The following is a 25,448-nucleotide window of genomic DNA, read 5'->3' on the forward strand; positions in this document are numbered from 1 at the left end:
TCAGATGTGAGACTGGTGAAGATGTTTTCCCATTCTGTGGCCTATCATTTCATCTTACTGACTGTGTCTTTGCCTTATAGAAGCTTTGCTTTTGAAATTTGACCCCAGAACCAGGGTAAATTTCACTTTTCATCCTTTATCTACTTTCCCCTTCATTCCTACTCCTGCAGCACAGTTTAGGTTGGGAGGGAGAAATGAATCAGCAGCTCTGAAGAAGATCTCCAAGGAAACCACAAAATTTGTCTCCCGTGCTACAATTGAGAGTAATCTCCTCATTGGTTCCTATTCCATGTTACATCTGAATGCACACAGTCCTTCAGTCAGGGCCAAGGAATGCTTATAAAATTGACAACCATGTGGCTTCTCACCAGTCAGGATCTGGCCATACTGTAGGACTCAATATATACACTGACCCAGACAAGGCAGACTGCTTTTGACATCTATAGAATGAAGGCCTGTAAGAATCAGCAAATGTAGGGATTGTTTGCTTCAGGAAGTTACAGCTTCCAGTCATTGATCATGCTCCTGTGTTGGAATATAGCATACCCCTTCTGATGCTATTGCTTCTCCTGTAAGGTGTCATATCCCTGTCTCAATTTTGAAGTGTTTATCATCTGTAAGGAAGATAATACATTTTAGACATTTGTGTCTGTCATGCACTAGGGGAGTCAGGCTCCTGTCTGTCCCATGGAAGATCCAATGTGGGAACTGCTATCCCATTGTCAGTTTTCCCAGCAAATATAGAGTCTGTGAAAATATGAAGGAGTAACACTTGCAAAAGCTACCCTTCCTGTCACTGAACCAGAGGCTGTACCTTAAAATGTAATATAGAAAATGTTCTTGATAATCAGCTTGTTGACATTTAGGTTCAACTTTCCAATCTGGATTTGCATTTCATTTGCATGTTAACATATACTAATTCTAGTATTTTTCTTGTCATTATATTAATTTCTATGGCATCAGGCTAGGCATGAGCATTGTTGGAAACAGGTTCATTACAGATGTTGATGGACTATTATAACATGCTACCCTTGAAAGTAATTAACAGACTAGGTATCATTGTTCCTAGTTCTCATGTTTTACATGTTTTCTTTCTGTACACAACTTGTGTCTCATATCTGATTGTACATCGTTGGTGTATTTTCCATCTTATGCTAAGAAGGGATTTTGAGAGCCCATACCATATGAGGGGATGCTCTTTTGACCTGGACCAATGGGGAAGGGCCTAGGCCTGGCCCAAGATGATGTGGTAGACTTTGGGGGAGCCCCTTTTGAGGGCCTTACCCTGCCTGGGGAGTGGAGGGGGGATGGCTAGGGACAGGTGGTATGTAGGGGTGGAGGGGAGGGAGAGGGAGAAGTGATTGACATCTGATTCAAGCTTGTTCTTAATTTGAACTAATAAAATAAAACAAAAATTAAAAACAAGAGATGACCCTGATTTGGCCAATTGTTTACAGGTCTATCACTACACCAATAAGTCATTACGATTCAGTTTCACTGTTGAATCCTCTAGCAGAATGAGAGAAATAGTTTTTTCAAAGACTGTGACCATTCTAACATCAGTTTATTGGAAATTTTAGCAGTGGTGGATATTTCTTCAATCCCATGGAGTTAAGTATAAACCTAAAAGAGTAGTTGGTTACTCCCATGTTATTTAACCCAATGTGCAAAGAATATGTCTGAAGACAGATCACTATTTTCTGCTTACGGCATGTAGTCAGATTCATTGAAGATTTTAACCAGGGACCAGAATGGTTTCTGTTCTATGATAACATAAGTAAGGAGAAATGTCTGAAATACTTTCTTACCATCGTGTTAGGAGATATCACCATGATGTGGAAATGCTCTTTGAGGCTCTAGTGGGAGGCTGTAGAAATGCCCTTAGCCACCAAATGATCTAAGTATCTCTGGTAACTAAGAGAAATATCTCTTCTATCATTTTATGGTATAAGATATGTAGCTATTAAATATACCTCTCCAATTATTTTCTCAGTGCATATCAAATACTTTCTTATGTGTATATATGTATATGCATGTGTATTTGTTTATATACATTTGTTTATATACATTATATACATTTGTTTATATATTATATATATATATATATATATATATATGCAGGTGTCTGCATCATTGTCCTATTTGAGAGTTCATACTTGAGCACATTTACTTCCCACATTTTTCTGCTTACTCCTACAATACCATGTCTGCTTTACTTCATGTCAATATAAATCCTACTTCATGTTAAAATTATTTATCTTACATGTAAAGTTGTGTACCTAACTAACCCTTTTCTTAAGGTGGTGTTAATGAGTAACAGTTTTTAGCATCTACATTTTTTTGGGGGGTTTTCAAGACAGGCTTTTTCTGTGTAGCTTTGGAGCCTATCCTGGAACTCGAGAGATCGCAAGCCTCTGCCTCATGAATGATGGGATTAAAGGCGTGTGCTCCCAAGGTCCGGCAGCATCTATATTTTAATGCAGAAAACTATCAAATTTATTGTACAGTAGAAATTGGATTTCTCTATCCGGTGCTCATTATTTGTCTTTTGCTAACTGTGAAAAGTTGAGAGAAATCACATTTGTGTGTTCATGACAATTTATGCTGTGATTGTGCTAAACATATTGTTTCTCTGTTGTTGGTTGCTATTATCTGGGTTTTGATATTCAAAACTTCAAACTTCTGTGCTTTAAAATTCCATGTGGTTCTTTCTCTCTTTTTTGTGTTCAACAGCATTCTTTTTTTAGAATTTTTTATTTTAATTAGAAATAAATTTTTTTACATGTAAATCCAATTCCATTTCCCGTTCCTCCTAAATAACCACCCCCCCCAACATGCTACCTGTCCCATACCGTTTCTGCCATCAAGGGGTGTGAGGCCTTCCATAGGGATGTCTTCAAATTTTGTCTTATTCTTTGGGGTAGGGCCTAAGGCAATCCCCTTGTGTCTAGGCTCAGAGAAGATCCCTACATGTGGGATGAGCTCCCAAATTCCATTTCTATGCTAGGGATAAGTACTGATCCACTACAAGAGGTCCTGTAGATTTCCAAGGTCTCCTCACTGTCACTCACATTCAGGGGGTCTAGGTCACTCCCATGCTGGTTTCTCAGGTATCAGTCTGGGGACTAAGAGCTCTCGCTTGTTCAGATAAGCTTTTTCCGTTGGTTTCACCAGCCTGTTGTGGACCCCTTTGTACATCAGTCTTCCTTCTCTGAAACTACCTTCAGCAAACTCAGCATCCAGGACAACAATGTATACCTGATACTGGCCACGACACTTTAGCCACCTGGAAAAGTCCTATAGTACCATGGTGCACTTCCTCAGTGACTGAAAGAACCCAGTGTGCTGGGAGATGGCCTTGGTACTGCTGGCCAATCTGGCACAGGAGGACAGCCTGGCAGACGGGGCCATTGCAGTGATTCTTTTAAGACACTTGGGTCACAACAGATTTTCTTCTTTTGTACCATAAATTCAGTCTGGCCATTGCATGTAATATTTTCTTGGTTTTGTTAAAATAGAAATTTTTGTGTATAGATAAGGTGTGCTTGGACAAAATATGGTAAGTCCTCACAAAATTCATCAGTTGTGAAACTGTGTAAAATGTTGCTGAGTTTGTCCCCATTTTACTCCTTGTTTTTATTTTTATGCTGTAGACAGCCACTTATGTGGCAATATCAGCAACCTGATTACTTGGATTTATGAATAACTGTCATCTATCATCAGAATTCACATATTAAAAAAACAGACATTGATGCATTACCTCCAATCCTGGGACATGAGACAAATTTACTGACAGTAAGATTTCTGAGTTGACTGGTGTAACATTATTGGCAAATTCCATACCTGTGACATACAGTGTATCAACCAGAAATTATACCACTTGAATTCCTATCAGTTGTGTTTGCATGCATAATTATTTCAGTATAATTCATGGAATATATCTCCTGAGGCTTGCAATTAAAAGCGTGAAACACCAATGACTGATCTTTATAGCTTGAGGTTTGCTTTGCCTGCTGAATTTTCAGGGAAGCTTGATGAGATCGATCCATAGTCCTTAGGCTAAGGTTTCTTTGACAGGCATGGCCAAGCACACCTGTAGCCGGCCTTTAGGAGTCGTGGCTACGGTGTCTCCCAACAGAAGCTTTAATAAATTAAAAATAATGTGTCACCACAAGGGCATGTCTAATTGTCCCATGGTTGTATCTCGAAGCCATTAAGTTATCCCAGTGGGTTATATTATTTAACCAGTTGATGAAAGAAGCAAGGAAAATTTCCTTCTGTATGATAGCTCTATGAAGTGAAGATACTATATAGTCTCAAAATTGCAATATTCTATGAAATTTCATCCAAATGGATGGAACTTGAAAAATTCATCCTGAGTAAGGGAACTTGCATCCAGACAGACAAACACAATATATCCTCACTTCTAAATGGATACTAGTTATAAAGCTAAGTTTACAAGCAATCCATAGTGCCAGAGAACATGGGTAACAATGAGGACCCTAAGTGGCATACATTGATTGTGCCCAGATCAGGGAAAAGTGAAATATCCTGTGTAAACTGGCTGATGGAGTATTGATTGGAGAGGAATTCCAGTGAAGGGAAGGTAGGGACTTGTTAATAATTACAATCAACTAGGGAAACATCCAGAGATCTACTAGTTTAATCCCACTCACAGTGTGTCAGAGGCTACCTTAAATGCCCTTCTCCAATAATGAGAATGATGACCAAGTTACATGCCATTCTAGATGCTTCATTCAGTAGCTGATGGAAATAGAGCCAGACACCCTCAGCTAAATACTTAGCTGATCTCTGGAATCCAGTTACAGAGAGGGAGGAGTGATGAGAAAAAGTCCCTGTGGAGGAAACCACAGGGACAGCTGACCTGAACAATGGGTTGCTTATGGACCTCAGACTGATAGCTAGGAATCCAGCATAGGACTGTCCAAGACCCCCTGGGCCTGAAAATCAGTTTGGAGGTCTGGGCAGTGTATTGAGCCTCTGGTAGTGGATTAGTATTTATCCCTAATAGAGGCAGGACATTTGAGAGTCCTCTCCACATGGAGGGATATCTTCTAAGCCTAGACACACGGGGGAGGGTCCAGGCCCCGTTCCAAATGATATGACAGATTTTTGATGAATACCCATGGAAGGCCTCGCCCTCCCTGGGGAGCAGAAAGGAGTTGGCATGGGGGTTGGCAGGGCAGGGGATAAGGGGAGTGAGAGGGAATTGGGAATAACATGTAAAAGGGGCCTGTTTATTATAAATATTAAAAATAAAAAATTTAATAACCTGTCATAAAATACCATGTAACCTAAAATTTATGCTCTTATTTAAAGTATTATATTAGGAATTCCCTTAATATTTTAAGATTAATTATTAATGCTTCTCATACTTTATTATAGCTGTTCATGCACATTGTAGTTAATTTTCTTATACCTTAAAGTTTTAGAGTTTTTAATGGCATTTATTTTGATTTAACAACACAGATAAGGATAAGTGCATACTAGGTGAAAATGATATTTTAATGAAAAAATATTTTTGAATGGGAAAAATAAATAGTATTTAAACACTAATGTACCAGAAGTATAATTTGGAACTATGGAAAAAATAAGGACAAAAGCAAACACATGTGTTTGTTGTTGATTATAAATAGTCATATAAATAAAATAAAATTATTGAAAAATATTTATTATGAATATTTCTTTCCAGAAGGAATAGTGCAAATTATTGCTTAATCTTCAGGACAATTTTGGATACAGCATGCAGATTTTTCCTTCAGAGCAGGCCTTGAAAATAAAGAGCCCACATCACCCTCCATGCTTTATTTCCCATCAAGTGCATGAAGAAAATTTTCTGACTATGGGATATTGGTAAGTGAACAGATCTATGCATACATCAGTATGCCATTAGGACTCAATGTATCTGTAGCTTAATGAAAGAAATATGTTTTACACAAATATGTGACCATTCTAGTCTCAGATTCTTGGACATTTTATCGGTGTGGGATATTTCTTCAATCCAGTAGTGTTAATCATAATTTAAAAGTAGTTGGTTTATACTGCCATTATAGTTAAGCCACTCTGTCAGCAAGATGTCTGAAGACTGCCCACTATATTTTAATTTAGGAAGTGTAGGTAAAGATGGTGAGAATTTTTGTTCATTCTATACATTTGAAGATAGAGGTTTCTGTCCCTGCCAGGTTCCACAGCAGCATTGAACCAAATAAACACAGAAAGACTTATATTAAGTAGAAGACATGTGGCCTCAGGCTCAAGCTTCTTGTTTCCTAGCTCTGCCTTAATTGTTAACCCATTTCTATTATTCTGTGCATTACCACAGCCTGTGGCTTACCCATAATATGTCATGTTAACTCCTTCAGCTGCATGGTGTCTGTTAGAAACCTCTCTCTGCCTTCCTCTCTCTCCAGGATCTCCTGATATCTTACCCCTGACTATGCTTCATGCCTGGCTGCTGGCCAATCATTTTTAATTGTATAAAAGAATGTATAAAAGAAACATATGTACCGAAGGACATCCCCTATCAAACTTTCATCATATGTAGTTAATTGGACAGAATTTTCTGAGTGCCAGATGTATTTATGTTCTATGGTAAAACAATTAAGGAGGATATTCAAAGATAAGTTCTTCTAATTGCATTGGCTAGTATAACCATGTTTGGATATATTCTGAGACTATAGGAAACCCAATAGCCAACAAGTAAATCAAATAACTCTGGAAACTGAGAGATATATTTCTTATGCTTCTTCCTATTATAAGAATTACAGTTGTTACAATATCTCTCCAGTTATATCTCAGTGCATTTCAATTTCTTGCACTGATTCTGTGTTTATCCATTTACATATACTTGTGTTTGCATCCCTTTCCTACCTGTGATATAAGAGCATGTTATGTATTATTTTATACTTCTTTGTGTTTCCATCGGAAATACAATCTGCTCTTCTAAATGTCAAAATTTATAACTTTTATTATAAAATTATTTTATCCTGTATATACAAATGCACACTTACTTAACACATAATGTGTACTTAATCTTCTGATTATGAATAACTATATTTAATATTGACACTTAGAAAGGAAGGTCTATTGTTGTTTTGTTTTTTGTTTATTTGTTTCTTTATTTACATTAGACAAGAGTTCTTTTTTCCTAGTACTCATAGTTTGTCAGAAGTTTTTCAACTAAGTGTCTGGAGTCAAGTGAGGTTTCTCTCTGTGTTGGAATGACAATATTTGGTGTGATTGTAGTAAACTTTTTGTCATTTTGTTGGTTTTGTTTGAATTGTTTTTGGGTATTGAAGTCATCAAATTTCTGAGCTTTGAAATTCCCTACTCCTCTTTCCGGAAACTCTGGTCACAACAGATATCGTTTTCCACTGAACCAAAAACATTTCTGTCCATTGCATGCAATATTTTCTGTGTCTGAGAATAGTAGAAAGTTGTGTTATTGATCAGTTGTGGTTGGACACAGCATTGTAAGTCCTTAGCCATTTGAGCAGTTGTGGAAATGTGTAACATGAGGCCACTGGCAGTGAGACCAGGATTTATCCCTAGTGCTTGAAGTAGCTTTATAAAGCTCATTCTCTGGGAAGGATACCTTGCTCAGCTGACATATAGGAGGGAGGGTGTTGGTGCTGCCACAAAAAGATGTGCCAGACTTTGTTTTCACCATTGGAAGGCTTATTCTCTCTGAGGCATGGATGGGGTGGTTTTTGGGAAGGTGTGGATAGCAGGAGGAGAGGAGAGATTGGGAACAGGGATTGGTCTGTAAAATGAGAAAGATTGCTTTAAATTTTAAAATGTCTTTCATCAAATTTTTAGGCAAGAGAATGTAGTGAATATTTTCAAAATTTCAATATTCACATATTAGTACTGAACAGAATATTTCAAAATCATAATTGGCACTGAGAATACAAAATGAATGTCAAATATATTCAGATGTGTTAGTAACAAACCACACATAAAACCATACAAAAATTGTGAAATTTTTCATAATATACACATAGTAGGAATTTCTTTCCTAAATACAATACTTCAGATCAGTGCATAAATATCTTCACAAAGTTAGATATGGCATACAAACTAGAGGTATTCAGAAGAGGACTTGAAGCTAACAATTCCATGAACTATTAAAGGTCCTTCTTGTACATATAGGAGAAAACTAAATTTCAACCATATATGTCACAGTAGAGTTTTTTTCCTATTAACAGCTGGGGTCAGACACAGCGTATATTACATTTATTCTTATCATCCACTTTCAGTTTTACCGCGTTTGCTACAACACACTTTTGAGTGGGAGAGAAGAAGAATCAGCACCTCAGATGTAGAAATTAAGTATTAATATAGGATTTGCCTTCAGTGCTGGAATTAAGATAACTCTCCTATTCCTTGCCTGATTTGAATGCACACAGTCCATCAGAGGCCAGGAGTGCTAATAAAAGCATCAGTAGCACAGCTTCTTACATGTCAGTCTCAGGCTGTTCTCTAGGACTCACTTGATCCTGGATATGACCCAAGCCTGATTGTACTGACTCAGACAATGCAGACAGCTCCTGACATCTAACAGAGGCAGAACCTGTGGGATTCAGAAAAGGCAGGGATTGTTTGCTTCTCGGCCCAGAAGGGCTTAACAAGAAAATTTGCACTTACGATGTAATCACTGCTTTTCCGGCACTAATGTACATATATTAGACAGTGCTAAAATTGAAGAGTGAATCTGACAGGACATATCAGAAAACGCAAGCAACAATCAGCCCTTAGCACCCACGATTCACATCATGAATGTCCAGGCATTATCCTGGGCTTTCATAAATTTAGTCCGGATGTAGCCCCAAGCAACCTAATATATAATTGCCCTCCTATCTGCCAGCAGTTTCTATTTTTTATTTGGATAACTGGAGTTTTGTCCAGTAGAAATTATGTCTTCTCGTGTTGTCTGCTTTCAGTTTCCCTGCTTCTAGGTCAGCACTCGTTTAGGTGGGAGGGAGAAATGAATCAGCAGTTCTGATGGAGATTTCCAAGAGAACATCAGGATTTGTCCCCAGTGCTGGCATTGAGATCTCTCTTCTTATTGGCTCCTTTCCCAATTGAAATGCACACAGCCCTTCAATCAGAAGCAAGGGGCCCTAATAAAAGTGTCCACAGGGAAGCTTCTTACCAGTAGGGCTCGGGCTCTACTCCAGGACTCAGGAGTTCCTGGGTATAACCCGAGCCCTACTGGACACTGAACCAGACAAGGCAGACTGCTGACATCTACAGGAGTCAGAGCCCATGAGAATCAGCAAAGACAAGCATTGATTGATACACGGCACAGGGGGCTTTCAGTGAATATTTCCACTTATAAGCATTTCATTACAGGCAATCATAATATATTTTGGAGAAAAGCTAACATGAATTATTGGGGAATCTGACAGGGTATATTAGACAATGTAAGCAACAATCGGGTCTTGGCAGCTCTGATTCACAATCATGCAGCCCCAGGTAGATTCAGGGGATTTCATACTGATAGCCAGGATGTAGCCCCAAACAGTCTGATATATGACCAACCCCTAATTGTCACCAGTTCCTGTGTTTTCTTTTTTATTATTGGAGTTTTGTGCAGTTAAAATTATATTTTTCATGTACACGTTCAATTTGGCTGCTTCTCTGGCAGCACACGTTTTAGTGGGCAGGAGAAATGAATCAGCAGTTCTGATGGAGATGTCTAAGAGAACATCAGGATTTGCTCCCAGTGTTGGCATTGAGATCTCTCTTCTACACGCACAATTTAAATGCACACAGGCCTTCATTCAGAGGCATGACATGCTAATAAATGTGTCTGCAGTGAGGCTACTTATCAGTTGGGTTCAGGCTCTACTCCAGGACTCATTTGATCAGTGGTATAACCCGAGCTGACTATACACTGACTCAGACATGGCAGACAACTCCGGCCATTTACGGGAGTCAGGGCCCATGGGAATGAGCATAAGTAGGGATTATACTTCTCAGTCATCTGTTCCTGTCTCCTATGCAGGAAGTAGAATCATGCTCTGGAAGCTATTGTTTCTTTTTTAAAATCTGACATCCCTGTCTAAGTCTTGAAGTGTTGTATCATGTGCAAGGTAGATAGTTCACTTCTGGCTATAATTCATATCAATTTTGTAAATTTGATCATTGAGGCTTTATGAAGACAAGAACCATCACAAAGCAGTACCTCAAGCCTGCATCATAAAAGATCCCACATCAACCTGTTTGTTTTATTTCCAATCTAATGCATGAAGAAACACTTCTGACTATGGAAAATGGATACATGAACAGATCAATGGATAAATCATTTCATCATCAGGACTCAGTTTATGAATAACTGAATGAAAGGATTAGGTTTTGCACAAGTCTGTGACCATTCTAGTCTTGGGTTCTTGGGCATTTTAACAGTATGGGATAGTTCTTCAATTCAATGATGTTAATCATATTTCGTAAAAGTAGCTTATATTCTCATGATCTTTTAGCCACTATGTCAGCATTGAAGAGTATCAAGTATATTTGGCTTTTGGGCGTGTAGAATAAGAGAGTGAGATGTTTGTTCCTCCAGAACTTTTGAAGTTAATGTTTTGTGTCCTGCCAGATTCCATAGCTTCTCTGACCCAAAGAAACACACAAAGACTTATATTATGTATAAAATGTTTGACCAATGGCTCAGATGGCTTGGTTTGCCTTAATTGTTATCAAATTTCTTTTCATCTCTGCATTGCCACAAGGCTGTGGCTTACACTTAATCTGGTATGTTACTCCTTTGGCAACATGGTGTTTGTTATGGGCAAACTCTCTGTATTTCTCTCTCACCAGCCTTCTTCTGGACTGGTGTCCCTGCCTATGCTTCCTTCCTGGCTGCTGGACATTCAGTGTGTTTTTTTTTCCTCCACCAATATAAAGAAACACATATGCACAAGGGCACCCCCTTTCAAACTTCTATCCTATGTACTTAGTTGGAGAGAAGTTTCTCAATAAAGCAGGATCTTCAAATACATTTCCCCATATTTATGTTGCCAGGTATAACCATGATTTTAATATTGTCGATGAGCCTCTAAAGGGAGACTATAGGAAAACATGTAGTCCACAAGTAAATCAAATATCTCTGTCAACTGAGAGTGATACTCCTTATGTATCTTCATGTTATAAGAAGTCTCTAAGAATGTAATAGTGTAGGAAATGGTAAAACAGGACCTTATTTTCAAAAAGCAGTAAAAGGGAACAGGGCATTTCAAGATTCAGAGATTTGAAACAATTAAACAAAGCACTAAGAGCAATATAAGAACTATATCAGATATATATATATATATATATATATATATATATATATATATATGAAACATTTAGGCCTCATAGCATGATGAATTGTTAGGAATAAAAGAGTAAGTTTAGGCTGAGATGATATAGATCTCATATCTATATTGACATATCTATAAGTGACAGTGATAGGAAATTAAAGAGTTGAGTGGGAGTGGAATGTGTTGTTAACACTGGTGTGAAAACATTACTCAGAGTTCTCTAGTCCATAATAGCTTTGTAAAACGAAATCACATAATAAAGTATTTTAAAATGGCTCACAATATACTCAGTTAGTCTTCTAACAACTTGTGCTTTAAAGACTCTGCTGTGAAATGCTAATTTTGCATGATGCTGTCTATATTGAAACCTTACTTTCCCAGCATAGAATTGCAAGCCACTCTCTGATATCTGAATGAGGTTAGTATTTGAATTTAACCTGACCCTCAGTCTCAATAACTGAAAGATTTACATAGATGCTAAATACCTAAAAATCATCATAGTGAGAAATTCCTATTTTCTGCAATTCCATCAAAAGCAATACAAATCTAGTAAGAAACAGTATTGTCAGAGAGAAGCAATTGAAAAAAAAAGTTCTTAGCATGTCCCATAGTCTTTTACTTGTAAAAGAAATTTAAATAAAAAAATTGAAAAGAGAAGGTTTGGTAATCTATCCAGGGTTATTTTTATGCATTCCCAATGGTTAAGTTTTATTTGGAAGTTTAATATGTTTGTTCATGTACTGTAAGGGAGAAATTCATATACTAGCACACTTTCATTTGTCATTTCCTTGTCATATCATAATTCTTCCATTATTGGTTGAGTTGCATTGTTTTAATATTTTACATAACTTCTCAACAGTTACATATATATATATATATATGAACATTTATAATTTTATAATAATAATATGCATATTAAATTTGCATTTAAGTTTTAAATCACAAATACATCAATTTTATTCCAGGGTTGTTCTTTTACCATATGGTTTGTAGATTGATACAGTATCTCTCTATGATGCTCAAACTCACTGTATCTACTGTCATTGGTAGGTTTTATTTTAGCCATTATGACAGATGTGAGATGGCATCTCAATGTGGATTTTCATTTCCCTGATGGCTAAGGACTTTGAGCACTTTCTTGTGTGACATTCAGCCATTCAACATTCCTTTACTGAGTATTCTCTATTTAGTCCTGTACCCCACTTTTTAATTGGATTCTTTGGTGTTTTGTAAACTAGCTTCTTGAGTTCTTTGCAAATTATGGTTATCAGAGCTCTGTCAGATATAGGGTTGCTTAATATCTTTTCCCATTCTGTGTGCTTCAGTTTTGTCTTGGTATACACTCATTCATATATCGATTTTACAAATAAAGGAAAGGATAATGAGTGTACACTCCACACCACAAGAGAACTCTGAAAAAAGGAGTACTCTAACAGAGACACACAGGATCCCCTGGAGAAGGGGAAAGGGAAAAGATCTCCTGAGCAAATTGGGAGCTTAGGGATAGGGGAGAAGGAGAAGAATGAGAAGGAGAGAAGATGAGGGGTGGGGAGGACATAATGTAGCAGGAAGGTTATGTAGGGGGAAGAATAGAGGAGAGCAAAATAAGAGAGGGGGCAATTATATGTTTAAAAAGAAGTCAGGCTATAGGAAATGTCCAGAGATCTATAAGGATGATACCACCTAACGATCTAAGCAACAGTGGAGAGGCTACCTTAAATGCTCTTCCCTGATAATGAGATTGACAATAAGATTATATGCCATCCTAGAGTCTTATTCCAGCAGCTGATGGAAGTAGAAGCAAATACCTACTGCTAAACACTGAACTGAACTGGAATCCAGTTGGTGAGAAGGAGGGGTGATGAGCAAAGGGGCAAGACCAGCCTGGTTAAACCGACAGAAACAGCTGACTTGAATAAGGGGGCGCTCTTGTTATGCAGACTGATCACTGGGAAACCATAATGGAAATGATCTGGGCCCCATGAATGTGGGTGTAAGCGAGGAGGCCAGGGAAATCTATGGGTCCTCTTATAACAGATCAGTACTTATCCATAGCATTGGAATGGAGTTTGTGGTCCCATTTCACATAGAGGGATACTTCTTCAGCTTTGATACACGGGTGAGGGCCTATGCCTTATCCAAAAGGATATGACAGACTCTGGAGACCCTCAATGGAAGGCCTTGCCCTCACTGGGGAGCAGAAGTATTATGGGATAAGTAGGGTATTAGTTGGGGGCAGGGGTGGAGGTGAGGGAGAGGAACTGGGATTGACCTGTAAAATATTCTTGTGATTGAGAGGGTACCTTGAATGTACTTCTCCGATATTGAGATTGATGACTACATTATACACATCTTAGATCCTTCATTCTGTAACTGATGGAAGCAGAGGTAGACACCCACTGCTAAACACCGAGCTGAACCCAGGAATCCAGTTGAAGACAGGGAAGTGTGATGAGCAAAGGGGTCAGAACTAGACTGGAGAAATCTCCAGTCACAGCTGACCTGAACAATGGGATTCTCATGGATCCCAGACTGATACTTGTGAAACCACCATAGGAGGGATCAAGACCCCCTGAATGTGAATGTTAGTTTGTAGGTCTAGGCAATCTGTGGGTCCTCTGCTAGTGGATCCGTATTTATCCCCAATGTAGGAATGGAAGTTGGGTGCCCTCTCCACATGGAAGGATACTCTCCAAGCCTAGACACACAGGGGCTCTAGGTCCTCCTCAAAATGTTATGACAGACTTTTAAGATCCCCAATGGAAGGCCTCACCCTACCTGGGGAGCAGGAAGGGATTCTGATGCAGGATGGAAGGTAGGAGAGGAGAGGAGGGAGAGAGAACTTGGATTGACATGTAAAAGTAGATTGTTTCTAATAAAAATAATTAAAATAACCTCCTTCATAAAATACTAGTAAACTGAAATATATGCTCATTATTACAAGTATTAAAGTTTGGATTTCTATTAATATTTTATGATTAATTACGAATGCTTCTCATACTTTTATTATAGCTATTCATGCACGTTGTAGTTAAGTTCCTTATAACTTATAGCTCTAGGTAGAATTGTGCGTTTTCATTTGATAGTCAGGATGTAGGCCCAAGCAAACTGATTCATGAGCACTCCCTATGAGTTTTCTCTGATGCAAATTATGTTTTTCATGTTGAACTTCAACTTCGCTGCTTTTCTGGCAGCACACATTTAGATGAAAAGTTGAAATGAACCAGTAGTTCTGATGGAGAGCTCCAAGAGAAAATCAGGATTTGTCTACAGTGCTGGCATTGAGATCACTATTCTTATTGGCTCTATGCCCAATTTGCCTTTCTACTTTTCAAATCTCTGTCATGATTGTTTCTCTATACATCCTTTATTTTCATATACACAGTAAACTATACACAGGCAACCAGAATTAAATTAAATTTGGAGGCTTTTCAGAGCCTCCAACCACCCAGGATGAAGCAAGCACAGAGCATTACACTCTGTAGACTGACAGCATCGCTCCATTCCTAATGACAACACCCACACACTCATTGAACATGGAAGGCATGCTAGTGTTGCCATGGAGCCTTCACACCTAAATTCTAGTGTTTGATATAGAAAGATTCTTTGATTGAAACTGAAAGAGAAACATGGACCCCAACCTAGCCACAAAATCTTTGAATTAAAGTAGGTCCTTAATACAAGATTATTAAGGCAATTGTGAACAGAACATTTTAATTGGTCAACCATTGTCAGATTATCTTTAAGACATCTCTAGGAGTTGGAGCCCATAATTACCACTGCTTGGATGATCAGGAACTAGGCACTGGATAACCAAGAATCTTGGGTAACTTTTAAACAGAATCTGCCCAAAAACTGAACTGTTTTCTAATGATAACCTGCTATACCCATACATCTGTTCAATGTCCAGACATTGTCAGAAAGGCTTCCTATATCAGCAGGTATAAATGGATGCAAACACCAGAGCTAGACATTACACACATAGAGAAATTAAATTGGAGGTCTCCATCAGTTCCTTACTCTCTAAGCTTCCTGAATCTTGAAGAGGTGGCATGGGGATTGTAGGTGATAGACAGATTGGAGGGTACCTGGAGAACAGGACCAAATGACTCAACTAAGTGGCATGCACATGGGCTCACAGAAACTAAAGTGTTAAATACAGGACCTGCATTGTGTGTAGCAGGTCTACTGTATATATGTTGCTGTTCTTTGCTGTTTTTTTATTTGTGGGACTCTTAACTGTGGGAGCCATTGTATATTTTACTATTTTGCGTAGTCTTGTGACTCTCTCCTAAAATTGGGCTAACTTGTCCAGCTTTTGTGTGAGGGCTTTTGTATTGACTTATTGGCTTTAGTTCTGTCATGTTCTTTTCTTTTTTCAAATAGATTACTTTTTTAATACAAATTAGAAACAAGCTTGCTTCACCTGTCATTCCCTTCTCCCTCTCCCTCCCCTCCCCCAAACCACCCTCCATCACCCACTCATCCCGGTTCACCTCCCAGGGATAGTACAACCCTCCATGGGGATTCCCCAAAGTCTGTCATATCAAACTGGACAGGGTCTAGGCCCCCCCATGTGTCCAGGCTGAGAGATCATCCCTCCATGTTGGGTGAACTCCCAAAGTCCCTTCTTATGTCAGGGATAAATACTGATACACTACCAGGAGCCCCATAGAGTGCCATGGCTTCCTCAGTGACATCCACCTTCAGGGGTGTGAATCAGACCCATGTTGGCCTTCCAGAAATCAGTTTGGGGTCCATGTGTTACCCCTTTTTCAGGTCGGCTGTTTCTGTGGGTTAACCAGCCTGGTCTTTGCTCTTCATTCCTCCCCCTCTTCAACTGGGTTCCAGAGTTTAGTCAGTGTATCTTGGTGGGTATCTGTGTCTGCTTACATCAGCCACTGGATGAGGGCTCTAGGATGGCCAATAAGGCAGTCATCAGTGTCATTATAGGCAAAGGGCTTTTAGGGTAGCCTCTCCATCATTGCCTAGATTGTCGGTTGGTGTCATCCTTGAAGATCTCTGGAAATCTCTCCAAGTGTTCTAAGGCATCATGTTCTTTTCTTAAGGGAGATAGGAGAAAGTATATTCAGTGAATTTGGGAGATGATGAGTTGGTGGAAGGAATTAAGGAAAATTGTGGTTGAGTTGTATTGTATCAGAGAAGAATGTAATTTCTGTTCAAAAAAGTGTTCAGATTCCTGACTGGGCATTGGTGGCACATGCCTTTAATCCCAGCACTGGGGAGGCAGAGGCAGGCAGATCTCTGTGAGTTCAAGGCCAGCCTGGTCTCCAAAGCCAGTACCAGGATAGGCTCCAAAGCTACACAAAAAGAAACACTGTCTCAAAAAACCAAAAAAACAAAAAAAAGTTTTCAGATTCCCAAAAAAGATGCAAAATTCTCTAAGCAAGTATTTTCCCACATTTCCAGGGCTATGACATATGAGTATTGTTTTGAAGGTGTTGACAAGTTTACACTGATTCCTGTTAGACAGTGAGGACTGCCCATCTGGAAAGTGTCATACACAGGGGCTGCATGGTTGGTACCAGGCCCTTTACATGTATGTTGTGGCTGTGTGCTGGGTGTTTTTTTATTTATTTATTTATTTTTGCGTGTGTGGGACTGCTAACTGTCAGAGCTCATGAATATTTTACTCTTTTGCATATTCTTGTGACTCTTTCCTAAAACTGGGTTACATTGTGGAGCCTTGGTGTGAAAGATTTGTCTTGACTCATTGCCTTTGGTTATGACATGTTCTTTTATGAAGGGAGATAGTGGAAAGTATATCCAGTGAAGAGGGGAGCTGATTAGTTGCTGAGGGTAATATAGAAAGGGAAAATTGTGGTTAGGATGTATTGTATAAGAGAAGAATCTATTTTCAATTTAAAAAAGATTTCGGATTCCCAAAAAGAATGTAAAATGATCTAAGCAAACTTCTCAAATCTCCAAGTTTATGACCTATGACTAGTGTTCTCAAGGTGATGACAGGTGTATTCAGATTCCTGTCAGACAGTGAGGACTGCCCTGATAATATCAAATTGCTGTTTCCTCTGCTATGGAGTTGCAGCATTCTGAGGAGAATGAATCAAGTTGGCTCTTAGTGACAGCATCCTGCCATTTGCTGATTCTGTCTAAGACAATGATTCTGTAGTTCCTTATAAAGTACTAAAGCTGGGAACATTTAGGTTTGTTCGAATGTAAATACTTGCTTGCAGGCAGATAAGATTTCTGTTAATCAGGTGTTCTATTCCTTACACTGTTGTTTTCATTTTCTGCAGATTGATGGGTATCTGGAATGCAAGCTCTACTCCTCAAATATAGCCTTCCTGTAGGGTAAATGCTCTACACCACTGTTTCCACAAGACACAAGCAAATAAATCCAATCTCTAATAGTTTCAAAGTAGATACATAGCATTTTACTGTCATGGGAAATATCCACTCAAGGGAGAGCCTTGTGTGGATGAAATAATTCTCCTAGCTGTTAAATCAGTCACAGGATCAGCATGTCTGGAATAGGTTATAGAGCTACCTAAAAAGACTACTGCTGGCCACAGGAAAAACCTGGGAATTTACTCATACTCAAGACAAGTGTCCAGTTTAAGCCCATCCACAATGCTTGGTTCATATTCCAACATTATATAAATAGTGATATCCTGAAATTCAGTTTGGGTAGACAGAGGCTCAGATACTATCATAACAAACAAAACAAAAGACATTGTTTCCTGGAGTCACCCACTGCTTCTGTCATTGTTACAATCTTTCTGCCTCCTTTTCAATAGGTTTGAGTAGGGGTATTTAATGTGCATACTGCTTAGGTTCTAATACTACCTAAATCTCTTTTTGTCTATGAAAATTGTGCCTGAGCATCTCTGTGTTATTTCTCATCTAGTGCAAGTAGAAGCCTCTCAGATGAGGATTAAGGGATATACATATCTAGCCATATAGGAATATGTCAGTAGGGCTTCTTCTATTTCTGTGTTTCTCTTCCAGAATAAGAATAGGATGATTTTGCATAGGCATGTGATCTATCTAGTCTCAGGTTCTTGTCTACTTTAGCTGTTGAGATCATAGGCAGGAACACTATAGACCTGGAAATTAATGTTGGAAAAAAACAAGTATGAGGAAATATATGTGTGTTGACTGGGTCACTGGTTTCAGGAGACTACTCAGAGCAGATATAAAACTGGATTACCCCTGAATTTCAAGACAATCATTGAGATTTACTGACTTTGAAGAGATATTTCATGAGGTAGAATGTCTTTAATGTCAAAAATACTTCCTAAGATCAAATTACAAATAAAAATGCAAAGAGTGTCCGTGAGACCTCACTTATATACAGAAGTTGAAAATCAAGGGGAGAAAAGATTTGGTGGGATTTCCCACATTTGTCTTCTGAGAAACTGTTTCAAACATAAATAATGGCATGCATGAAGACATCGGTCAAACTACACATAAAATCATAGATTAAAAGAGTGCAATTGTTTAAAGTATACATGTATTATGAATATTTCTCTTTAATATGGATACCCCAGATTATTGTTTACATATTCATCTTCACATTGTTAGATTCATTATGTAACTTATGAATGTTCTGAAAAGACCTGGAAGTAACATTTTTCAATTACAATAAAGTACTTAATTTCAAGCATATATATATACAAATATATGCATATTTCAAGAATTTAACCATTTCACTTTGGGAATCTGTTATGTCATTTCATAAAATGTCATTTGCAAGCAACAATTGGCTGTCCAGAATCACTATTAATAAGATATCTGAGATTTACTGCATACTATAAATGGCAAATCCAATACCTATGAGGAAGAATAATTTAATGTGACATTGATAATATACCTCTGCATACAAGTAAAATATGATGGGTATATACATACACTTGTACTATTGAAATAGCATTAGCTTAATAGGCAGGGAGAATTCACTCACTATTAAACGCAGGCAACATTAAAATATATCCTGTGGTAGAGTTATGAAGCCAAAGTATTTTCAGAGATGCATATATATATATATATATATATATATATATATATATATATATATTATATATATATATACAGGTGTCTGCATCTTTGTCCTATTTGAGAATTTCATACTTGAGCAATGTATTTATCTTTTTTCACACATCTTTCTGCTTCCTCCTACAATACCATGCTACTTTACTTCATGTCAGTATAAATCCTATTTCATATTAAAATTATTTATGTTACATGTAAAATTATATTCCTTAGTGACCCACACAGTGTTCTTAGCGTGGTGTTAATTAGTAACAGTATTTAGCATCTATATTTTTAATGGAGAGAACTATCAATTTTATTGTACAGTAGAAATGGCTTCTCTCTATGTTGGTAGTCATCATTTGTCTTTAACTCTTCTGTAAACTGTGAAAAGTTGGTAGAGTTTCCGTTTATGTTGGCATGACAATTTATGCTGTGATTTTGCTAAACATATTGTTTGTTTGCTTTTGGTAGCTATTGTTTAGGTTTTGGGGTTCAAAATTGCAAAGTTCTGATCTATAAAATTCCCTGTTCTTCTTTGAAGACATGTTGGTCACAACCGATATTTTCCTTATTAACATAAATTTAGCCTGCCCATTGCATGTAGTATTTTTATTTAGTTTTATTGGAGAATTTTGTGTATAGATCAGGTGTGCTTGGACACAATATTGTAAGTCCTTACACAATTGAGCAGTTGTGAAATTGTGTAAAATGTTGCTTTTCGCAGACAGTTAAAGTCAATGATGTTTGTGGGTATGAGTATATATTGATAACCCAGATAGAAATCCTATGGCTTCAAAGATACAGAGGAAAGATTTGTGTCTGGGTTCATGATCTCTCTAGCCATGTATAGTAGACTAGGTTATCATATTGAGCATTATGATATATGTCTGTTTCAGACAAGCAAAGTAGAGTGAAATTCAGACATATGTTTTGGAATTAAGTTACCAATAAACTACTAAAGACTATGTATTGGTAAAATATAAGATTTGGATAAGTTGGTAACTTCATCAATTTACAAGAGTTTTTGTTGTTCTGTTAGCTGTCATTTTGACATTAACACAGTAGGAGTTATATCAGTAGATATAATATGTTTATTAAAGGCTTAAGTCTTTCTTAGTGTAAGAATTGTTAAAGTGACCTTTTTTTCAAAAAATGAAAACAGAACATACAATATTAGGATGTAGAGAATATATATGTGGGACAGTACTCACCATCACTTTTGTTCCATATATGTGGTAATTACAAAACTATAGTTGTCAGTGTTGATTGATCCCAAGGTTTTAATCTAGGAAGCACACAAAAAGCTGAATTTGGGGGCATGAATGGGATAGCATCAGAGATTGGAAAGTAGTAGACTAGATAGTTATATAAAAGGAAGAATTGTGTGGCCTCTGTGTATCATCCCTAGTGCTCCTTGATTTTCTTTTTATACTATAGACAGCCATTTAGACGGCATATTAGTAACCTGATTATTTTGATATATAAAGAACTGTCACCTATAATTTGAATTCACATATTAAACATCAGAAGGAGAAAATAAGATCTCCTGTGTAAATGGGGGGATGGAGTATTGATTGAAGAGGAATTCTAGTGAAGAAAAGGTAGAGAGTTTGTAGATAATTATAATCAACTAGGGAAACATACAGAGATTTATGAGTTTGACCCCATCTATATGTCTAAGCACTGGTTGAGAGGCTACCTTAAATGCTCTTCTCTAAAAATGGCATAAACCTTATATGCCATCCTAGATTCTTCAGTAGCTGATGGAAGAACAGAAAGCTACAGCTAAACACTGAAATGAACTCTGAAATGCGGTTGAAGAGAGAGAGGAGTGATGAGCAAAGGGGTCATAACCAGTCTGGAAAAACCCACAGTGACAGCTAACCTGAGTAAGGGGTTGGTCATGAACCCCAGGCTGATAGCTGGAAAACCAGCATAGGACTGTCCAACACCACCGGAGCACAATTGTCATTTTGGACATCTGAGCAATCTATGGGGCCTCTTTTATTTGATCAGTATTAATCCCTAATATAGGCATGGGCTATGGATGCCCTACCTACATGAAGGGATACTTTCTCAGCCTAGACACACAGGGGGGGGTATAGGCCCTGCTGCAAATGATATGACAGACTTTGAAGTACCCTATTGAAGGCCCCTCTCTACCTGGGGACAAGAAAGGGGTTGGAATGGGGATGAGGAGCAGGGGAGGAGAGTAGGGAGTGGGAACTGGAATAGGCATTTAAATATTTTTTTCTAATAAAAAATGAAACATAAAATAAGATATTCTCAATCATAAAATACAATGTAAAATAAATGCATGCTCATTATTACAAGTACTATATTTTGGAATTCCCTTGATATTTTATGATTAATTATTATTGCATTTAATACTTTTAATATAACTATTGTAGTTAAGTTTCTTACAACTTAAAGATTTAGAGATTTTAATGTCATTTATGTTGATTCAAATACGCAGATAAGGATAAGTGCAAACTGGGAGGAAATTATATTCTAAAAATAATGTTTTAATGGAATAATGTTTTAATGGGAAAATAAATAATATTCTAATATCAAATTATCACAAGTATAGTTTGGCACTGTGAGAAACTAGTGTCAAATGCATGCTGATAAGTTTGAGATGAACTAAAATAAAGTAATACAAATAAATTTAAATTATAAAAATATATTTATATTATGAATATTTCTTTCTAAAATGGAATAATTCAAATTACTGGTTAATCTTCAGAACACTGTGGAATACAGCAAGCAAATTTTTCCTTTCAGACCAGGTCTTGAAAGTAAAAATTACATATATTATTTCAGTATTTATTTTAGTCATATATATATATATATATATATATATATATATATGAGAAAAGTTAAATGCCAAGCCTTTAGCATGACACTTGAAATGATATATCAGGAAATAATTACAGCAAGTAGCAATAGGCAGCCTAGTCACAATCACTGAGTCCAGGAAAAAACAAAGGTTTTTTGTAACTAGGCTGGATGTAGATTAAGCAGCTGGATATATGGTAACAGAATGCTATGCACAGGTTGCTTTATTCCTTTGACACCTGGAGTCAGAGCCAAGGTATCTTATATTATATTCCTTCCACCCATTTTCAGTTCAGATGAATCTGCAGCCATATACATTCAGGTGGGTCAGAGAAAGGAGTCAGCGGCTTTAAAGGAGATCTCCAAGGCAACTAGAGGTTTTGCCTCCATTGCTTCAAATGAGATCAGTCTCTTTATTGGCTCTTGTTCCTTGCTCAATTTGAATTGACATAGTCCTTCCATCAGGGGCAAGGAGTGCTAATAAAAGCATCTTTAGTGCTGGTACCTAATAGTCAGGATCTGGCTATTCCAGGACTCAGTAGATCCTGGGAATAGCCAGAGGCTATATGTACACTGACACAGACAAGGCAGACTGCTTCTGACATCCACAGAAGTAAGAGTCCGAGGCAATCACCAAAGGCAGTAATTTTATGCTTCCCAGCACAGGACGGCTTTCAGTGAAAATTTCCACTTACAATGCAAGCATGTTATTTCACACACTCATGTACATATAAAGAAGAAACTAAAATTCAAGCATTTTATATTACATTTGGGCAATCTCACAAGCATATCAAAAATGTCAGCAACAAGAAGCTCCTGGCAAGCTAGAAACACAGGTAAAAACAGAGAGAAACAGAGCTTTCACATAGATAGCAATGATGCTTGCTGAAGCAGCATTTATATGATCAACAACTGCATGTCACAGGTTGTTTTCTTTCCTTTTGAAAATTGCCATCAGAAACCAGGGTAAATTGCACTTTTCCTCTTTGATCTACTTTCACTTTCACTGCTTCTCCTTCAGCACAGTTCAAGGTGGGAGAGGGAAATGAATCAGGGGCTCTGATTCAGATCTCCAAGGGAACCACAGGAGTTGCCTCCAGTGCTGGAAATGAGATCGCTCTCCTCATTGGTTCCTATTTCATGCTGCATTTGAATTCACACAGTCCTTCAATCACGGGCAAGGAGTGCTTATAAAAGCGAGAGTCCTGTGGCTTCTAAGCTGTCAGGCTCTGGCCATACCCAGGAAACAGTAGATCCTAGGTATGGCCAGAGCCACCTGTACACTGACCCGGAGAAGGCAGCCTGCTCCTGACATCTATAGGAGTCAATTACCGTGCGAATCAGCAGAGGAAGTGATTGTATGATTTACAGAATTACAGCTCCCAGTCACTGATCCTTTCTTGTCTCCAGGAAACAGCATCTAGGTACTGATTCTCTATTAAGGCATTATGTCCCTGTCTCAGTTTTCAAGTGTTGTGTCGTCTGCAAGGAGTTAATCCCGTTTAGACATTAGAGTGTGAAATATACTAGGGGAGTCAAGCTCCTTTCTGTCCCTTGGAAGATCCACTGTGGGTATTTCTATGCCATTGTCTGTTTTCAGAGCAACCCTGGAGTATGTAAAAATATGTAGCAGTGGCATTTTCAGATGCTATCCTACCTGTCACTGAAGCAAAATGTGTACATTAAATTGTAGTATAGAAAATTTTCTTGTTATCTTCTTGTTGCCATATGGTCACAGGTTCAATTTTCCAATCTTTGTTTACATTTCCTGTGTATTTTGATATATACAAACTCTTCTTTCTTTCTTGTCACCCAATTCAGGACTATGATATCAGGCCATGCTTGAGGTTGGTTCCAAAGCAATTATGTACTGATGGTCATATTTTCCTTGAAACTGATTAGCACTCCAGATTAGTTTGTTCTTAATACTTGTTGTTTTGTTTGTTGATATTCCCTGCATATCATGTGCCTGCAGTATTAGTCTATGAATGACTGTGTCTGATAGTAACCTTTAGGATTGCAAATATATGCTTTCAACTAATACCTCTGAATTTCTTAGAATAGGTCTGTCTCCTTTTCAATTTTGAGCAATGAGGCTTTATGGTGGTACTTCAGGCAGGCAAGTAACATCACAAAGCATCCCTTAAATACCTATCTAGTGAGATATACTTCTTTAATAGAGGCAGAGGTAGTAGATCTTCCATAAAAAATTATGATACACATTTCATAACATTTGGACACACAGGCTGTAAACACAAGGTGTTTCACATACAATTCTTCTACCAGAACATTACAGCAAATTTCCTAGTATAGAAGTTGAAATGACAGATGAATCATATGTTTATCTTTATAGATATTCACAATTGTTAGGTTGAAGGAGAATGAAAGCCATATTTCAAGGTGAGGTTCCCTATGAGGCTACCCATGTCTATATACATAGTTCCAAACCCAGGCACCCACAGTATATTAAGTGTATTTATTTTGTAGTAAAGCGAGACAAAATAATCTTAATACTGTGCATCTTATCTAAAATAAATTCTAAATTAGAAATTATTTATTTAAAATTAGAATGTGCATGACTGATGATTTACTCTGAACTTTAGGATACAATGTATGTGAGAATCCCTTTTATCTCTTATTCTAGTCCATATATGCACTTAGAAATCAAATATCTCAATCAAGAGATTCCTGACAGAAATGGAAGCCTTCTTTTATAAAGTCTAGATAGAGATATATGATCAGCTTCCATTCCACACTGGCTTATTTTACCTGTTGTCAATGGCAACTAAAATCAGGTTATATTTCTTGTTTCCTGTCTTTCTCCTTCCACCCTCCCTATTTCTGGTGTAATATAATGGCATGGATGTAACTGCAAAGAAAGAGCAGCTCTGCCATAGATCGTCCAGTTTGCATCAGGTTTTGATTTGCATCAGGATTTCAAATCTCTCTCATGATTGGTACTCTATCAATTCTTTAATTTCATATACATAGTCAAACAAACAGAAGCAAATATAAGGCAATTTATGTTTTTGTGCAGAGCCTTTAACAACCCAGGATGAAGCTATCAGAGGATTATTCTCTGCCAAATTACAGGAGTGCTCCTTTGATGCAGACAACACACTCACACTCATTGAACATGCATGGCAGGCAGTGTCTGCATGCAGTCTTTACACCTACATTCTAGTGTTTTATATAGAAAGATTCTCAGATTGAAACTCAAAGAGAAACATGGACACCAAACTAGCCACAAAAGCTTTGGCCTAAAATAGG

At 37.7% G+C, this 25,448-nt stretch overlaps 1 long non-coding RNA gene across 1 annotated transcript in view; it reads left to right on the forward strand.

Moving 5' to 3' along the window:
* The window catches only part of LOC103163195, a 202,762-nt gene extending 196,029 nt beyond the window's left edge, over positions 1 to 6,733 (forward strand). Inside the window, exon 11 of the long non-coding RNA XR_004769177.1 lies at positions 5,714 to 6,733. This is a non-coding gene — a long non-coding RNA (uncharacterized LOC103163195). The remainder of the gene's footprint in view (positions 1 to 5,713) is intronic.
* The last annotated feature ends 18,715 nt before the right edge of the window (positions 6,734 to 25,448 follow it).

The sequence above is a fragment of the Cricetulus griseus genome, chromosome 3, assembly GCF_003668045.3.
Source record: "Cricetulus griseus strain 17A/GY chromosome 3, alternate assembly CriGri-PICRH-1.0, whole genome shotgun sequence".
NCBI lineage: Eukaryota > Metazoa > Chordata > Mammalia > Rodentia > Cricetidae > Cricetulus > Cricetulus griseus.